Below are 6,750 nucleotides of genomic sequence, written 5' to 3'. Positions count from 1 at the left end.
TATTCCTGCATTGTTCCCACAACATTTAAAAAAAATTTCTTTCTGCTTCATATGCCTAATGGGACAAACAAAGAGGAGGGCTTTCTCTAAGACCCACCACCAGCACAGGTATGTTTAGTGAAGACTTGGAAGACAGCATTCTTGGTGGCTGCTCCCAGGCTATAGAATTCTCTTTGAAGAGAAGCTTGCCTGACTCAGACTAAGGCCAAGATGACCCCTTATCAGCTGATGTGTGCCTTTAAGTCACCTGTTGATTTATGACAACTCCATGAATTTCATAGGGTTTTGTTAAGCAAGGATAACTCAGAGGTGATTTTGCTAGTTCCTTCTTCTGAAATATGGCCTACAGCACCTGGTATTCATTGGTGGATTTTCATCCAGTTACTAATTAGGGCTGACCCTGCTTAGCTTCCACTGTCAGATAGGATCTGTTCCCTTTAGCATATGAAGAAACCTTAATATTCAAAAAGACAGAATGAGAAGATATTTAGGCCCAAAAAAGGACCTAGCACTGGTGGGCAACTGTGAATGGGGGCATTCCCTTTCTGCATGTCACTCCAAGTGCAACCAGAAGTGATGTAACATAATTGCTGGTTTCAGTTGAAAATGTCAAGCTTATATTATGGTTGCATTTGGGAACTGTAGGTATTAGTGGAGGACAAGAACAAAATTGCCACATTTTTCTGTGGATTTGGTTGTCTAAAGGTTTTTGGGTGTCTCTTGGGCTGCTTTGGTGGCTGCAAAATGGGGGTGTGCCCACACATGGATTTGTATATCTTCAGAGGTTGTAGAAATCCAATTTCCAGCTGTTTTAAGATTTTTGCATTTTCTTACCCCCTCCTTAGATAGATAGGGAATTCCTGAATGCAAACACTCCCCTCTCTCTCATTCAAACTAATTTAGCCCTCTCCCCCTTTTGGGATTAACAGACATTCTCTCTCAAGATTTTCAAATGAACAGTTGGTCTTCTTCCACTCTCAACTTTCTTTATAAAAATGGTGAGATAAAGATTTCTTTTTACCTGAACTATTCACTAGCTAGATTAGGATACAGCTTTTATATAAATATAGATTAAAGCCATTAGTAAACTTTTGTTTTAAACGACAAGCTACGTGTTTGTTGTTTTTTAGACTCAGTCTCAGTTCTTAGGAAAGCATAGGCGTGTTCCCAATGGGCCCTATGGGGTGCTGTCGCTACGCATGAGGAGCGGTGCTTCCTGACATGCCTTGCCCCTCGCATGTAACGAGGGCGTCAAAATGGCTGCGCTCTATACAGATGGGTGCCACCATTTTGACGTGACAGACGCTTAGCGTCCGCACGTCTCAGCACCCTTGTGATGCCGCAAGGGTGCCACTGGTGCCTTGCAACATCACAATGGCGCTGCAAGAAGAAGCCGCTTTTTGCGGCTTCTTTTTGCTGCGCGGAGGAGCCGTGCAGTTTGTCCGCTGCGGCTCCTTCGCACAGCAAACAAGGGCGCCAGCAGACCACCCTTTTGGGCAGTCTGTAAAGCGCCATAGTTAGACAAGAGCACATTTCTGCTATTTTTCCAATTTAAAGCTAGACTCTAACAGGCTTGGCTTTGACATTTTTGATGGTCAATATTTTTGATTCCTTAGCAAAGGCTAAAGCCTTAGGAAACTTAAATCACCCTACACCAACAGACCAAGAAATTATGACTGATAAAAGGATGATAAAAGCGGAGGTCTAGGACTATCTGGAGGATGAGAGTTTCCTTACCTCTGAGCTAGGAGAGTCAGAACTTAAACCTCCAACTGAGAGTTGATAGTATGATTCAGTTATGTGTTTTACTAGGCTAGGAGAGCTGGGAGAAAAAGAGAGTATTTCTGTATTTAGAACTCAATTAAATTCTAAATACAGATATCCTCTCTTTTCTCTCACTTCTCCAAGTAAAAATTCAATTCAGTACAAAATTATCAGAATGGAAAACGTTTCCTAGATAACAATGTAACCTAATTCTTATATAAACTGCAGTAGGGAAGAATAAATTAATCCCAGAAGGGAAACACTGGTCTTGGTCCCTAAATTAGGATAAGTCTTCACCTCTTTCATGGAGACATGGTGCCTGCATTACTAAAGCCAACAACCCAGAGGCTCTTGCTTAAGAATGGAACGTTTCATAAATATGATGTATGAAGTCAGTCTTGTCATCAGTTGTGCAGTTTTTAGAAAGGGTATTGACAAGGTTGCTAGGAGAAAAGTGTAGAAGCCATGGATTGTGGAAGAGAAGGAGAATTTCTCCATGACAGGGAGAAAGAACTCATCCCAAAGGTTATGTGTAAGTAGTTTATGAACAGCAGCAGTATGCTGTGTGTCATCTCAATGCCACAGAGTGTCTTTTATAAGAGGATCAGTAGAGCTTTGTCTGATTGTGGTGGTACCAGTCCAAGCCCTGGTTTCCTAACCACCATGAATGAGTTATTATTGTATGTTTTGTATTGGCGGGAAATTTATCTCAACAGAGCAGTCTTATACTCATACTACAACAGCACTGGATATATGCTTGCTACTACACTGATTAGGAAACCCATCCACTTCTTGTTTTTCTAGTCCATGGACAGGAATAATGACTTCCAGGTTGGATATTAAAGTCCTTGTAGGTTGAAGATTATATTCTGTGGACTGAACCACTATAGATTAGAACCCATAATTGTTTGTTGTGTTGCTGTTTTTTGTTTGTTTGTTTTTACAGAGTACAATATGGCTGCTTTCTATTGCATCCTTACCACCAATATCTTTATTGATTTGGGTTTATGGTTTCAGTTTTCTGGATTTCCCCCCCCTCCTTCCTATGTTATATATTATATGTTTTGATTTCCTCCTTACTTTGTGTGTTATAATTTGTCACATGGGCTTCTTTTTACACAATCCCACTATTATTATTATTACATAGCGCTGTAGATTTACACAGTGCTGTACATACAAACAATAAAATAGATAAAGTAAACCTGCCCATGGCATACAATCTAAGAAATAATAGCATAATACTTATACATAATACATATACACTATTTGTCATTGATATGTTCTTTATAATTGTATTTTGATATTGTTACAATTTTTCTGATTATACTAATGTTTCTTCATATTTTCTTTGTACTTTTTCTGTTAAAAAAAAATAAGTGGATGGGTTTCCTAGTAAAAGTGCAAGAAAGTACAAAAGCACAAAGTGTTTTTTATATGACAGTTGGTCCTCTTTTGCTAGACTACAAGATCCAACAGCCCCAGGAGTTTAGGCAATAGTGAGGAATGCTGGGAGCGGCCCTCCAACAACATCTGGAGAGTGACTTGATTCCCACCTCTGTATTTGTCAATTTCAAACATGTCCCTTGATTTTATTAGTGGCTTTCACAACCTTGTCTGTCATTTCTAATTCATTTCAATCCTAAACCCTTGATTTTTATGGTTATTTTTAACAACCTGACCAGAAAGCCCCAAATTGTTTTGGTCCATCAACCCTCACCCTCTCTCTTCATTTGAAGGGATAATTAATTGTTTTTCAAGCTGCTTTTTCAAAGGGAGAAAGTAAAACAGCTAAACTAAAATGGACAAGCTATGTGTCAGTTTTTTTTGCCTCATGTTTTTTGGAGGGTGTACAAAATAGGTTACATGATAGCCATCACTGAACATCTCAAGGGATGTCATGTAGAAGATGGAGCAAGATTATTTTCTGAAGCTCTGAGAAGGCAGCCCCATGTGTCTACCTTTGGAATGAACCTTTGTTTCTTGCAATAACTGAGCAAGCCTTCAAAATAATGTATCAAAGCTTTCCACAAACTCTGCAGCTTATTGTTTAAATCGCCACAGGGAGGGAATGTGGCGTGAGCCAAAGCTTCTTACACTTGCTCAAATAGATTTTATCACCAGTTGATTCTAAATGAACTTATGCATTAACCTCAGAAGGACTCATCCAAGTTGCCAGAAGAGCTTGGGAAATTTTACTTTTTTTACATGCTGGCTGGGGAAGTCTGGGAATTGTAGTTCCAAAAAGTAATTTTAAAAGTCTGTTGCCCATATGAGAAACCACAAAAGCTGTGTGTGTCAGTTCAAGTCTAATAACATTTTAGGGGCTAAATCAGCATCCCCAACATTCTTCACTATTAGCTAGTGGAGACGGGAGTTGCACTCCAACAATATATAGGAGGCTGCATAATTTCCACCTCTGAGCTGAAGCCAACATTAAACCTACCTAGAGAAGACCTATTTAAATTACTGGGGCTTAAACCAGCTGTGACTGGCAAGTCATATTTACTTCAATGGATATACTTTACATAAGATAAATATTAGATTTAGTCCATTGTCCACAGTTTTGCAGTCTCACTGAGCAGCTATATGAAGCTTAAAAAGCAATATTATTACTAGTACTATTACTACTGGTACCATAGTACTACTGGTACTGGTACTATTGACATAATATATGTAAATTGGGCTGGTTTTTCCATAATTGTGACATCAAGAGAACTTTCTGTAGTGATCCTCTAAATTAATAACCTGCTACTTTGGGCTTTGCCATATAAGCCCTGTTCTTGCAGCAATCACGTTAGTAAAAAAGAAAGAAAGAAAGAGAAACATATCACATTCAGAGTCCCAATATTGCACATCTTCAGAATCATGTGACCAGGACTGCTACTGCCATTGCACTCTCTTCCTGAGTCTCCTTTAACCCCATCCCCTCCCTTATGCCCTACCCAGCACACCTTTTGGTATTTTATTTTCATTTGTTTAACTCACACAATTCCAGAATGCTGCTATATTGATGTAAGTAAAAAGTTTTTTTAAAAGGGGGGGAGGGAGGTAATTGAGATGTTCAGGAATATCAAGAGGGAGGGGGAATAGGGGGAGAGGAGGAGACACTGATGCCATGTGGCTGTTCATAATGTCACTTCCCCAGAAGTGATGTTTTGCACCTGTGCACTTGCACTATAGAGAGTTCATTGACGGGGAAAGCCCATGAATGAAAAGGGACACCCTAATCACAGTTGGGGAATGCAGCAACTACAGAACGGAGACAGTGGTGTGCAAGAAGTATTATCAAAACTGCATTTTCCAGATGTAATTGCAGTTTAAAAACCACGTGTAGCAATCTTCTTTAAAACAGATGATCCAATTCACTTATCATGTGTTCTGGAGAGAAGGATACCTGAAAATCTGTGCCAACTATAGTCATCACCAGGAACAATTGTGGAATCTGTGTGTGTAGCTAGCAAATGTTTTAAAAATAATTTTCTTAAGGTTCTCCAGATTGGCCAATTGTTCTGGTAAATGTCAGGTTATTGTGTTTCTGGATTTCATGCCTTGTAATGGTGGTTCCTGCTCCAGCATTCATTCATGCCCAAATGTACCAGGGTTTCATCCACTCCCCCTTCCCCCTGCATTTAAGGTATGGTTAACTGTGGTGTGGGTTGGTTTCCTTCCTTCCTTGTTACCTCTCCATGAATTCAACTCTATTCCCCCATCCTCTAGCTTGAACATTTACTTTCTAAATTTGTCATATTAGTCAAATTAGTCATAGTGCTAAAGTGCCACTTTAACTGTAAAAAAAAAAAAAAGGGGGGGGAGAAATATTAAATCTAGTAATAAGAAATGTAATGATAAAAGGAGGGTTAGAAAAAAATCTGACAATGGTCACAATCCCTCCCATGACATCATCAGTGGGACTGCCCAGAAGTACAAAAGGAACTGAGACAACGGATGTAGAGATGGGAAGCTAACCCTGCTGTATTACTGAAGAAAGTCAAGGAGGAAAGTGCAAAGGCAGGTTTACAGTTGAACATTAAGGAAACAAAAATCATGACCAGACACTTTATAGTAGACAATGACAACAAAGATTTTTTATAGCTTGGCTCAGTTATCAATGGAGAATGCAGTCAAGAAATTAGAAGACTCAGCCCTGGAAGGCAGCTATGAAGGAACTATAGGAAGAAAGATATACAGCCGTCCCTCTTGATTTGCCACGAATCCAGAAAAACACAGATATTCAAGTTGCCATTGATTTCAATGGTGGCATGCTCCTGTGTGCATGGCTGTGTGCGTGCCTCAGGCACGCACACCATTTTGTACCTCCTCGCTTGCTGTCTGCAAATGGGCAAGACTGTGGACTCCAAGTTTGCAAATCAGGAGGGAAGACTGTATAATTGAATGTTAAAGTTAGAATTGTCCATGCTATCACACGTCCAGTTTCTATGTATGGTTGTGAAAGCTGGACAGTGAAGAAAGCTGATAGGAAGAAAATTAATTCATGTGAAATGTGGTGCTGGAGGGAGTTCTACAGATAAATGGGTCCTAGAGCAAATCAAGTTTGAAATTTCCCTAGAAGCCAAGATGACTAAACTGAAACTGTCATATGTATTTTGGAAATTTAATGAGAAGACATCACTCACTAGAAAATGGTCCTTGGTAAGGTCAAAAAGGCAGTGGGAAAATAAGAAGACTGCATTCCAGGGGGATAGACTCATTCAAGGAAGCCATGGACCTGAGCCTGCAAGATCGAAGCAGGGCTGCTGACAATTGGATGACTTGGAGGTCTCTCATTCATAGGGTTACCATAAGTTGAAGTCGACTTGATGGCAGTTAACAACAACTATCAAATCCTGAAGTTTTTGGCCAGTCTGGAGGAGCCCTTAGTTCCCAACTCTTAAAGAACCCCACCTAGTTACTTGGGGGCAATATGGGGCATTAAAGTCTCTCTTTACATAGAACTGCAAGGGGCAAGAAATTGTTAACTTTGTTAAC

This window comes from Sceloporus undulatus, chromosome 5 (assembly GCF_019175285.1).
Source record: "Sceloporus undulatus isolate JIND9_A2432 ecotype Alabama chromosome 5, SceUnd_v1.1, whole genome shotgun sequence".
In the NCBI taxonomy this organism is placed as follows: Eukaryota; Metazoa; Chordata; class Lepidosauria; order Squamata; family Phrynosomatidae; genus Sceloporus; species Sceloporus undulatus.
Note: the sequence above shows the minus strand (reverse complement) of the source record.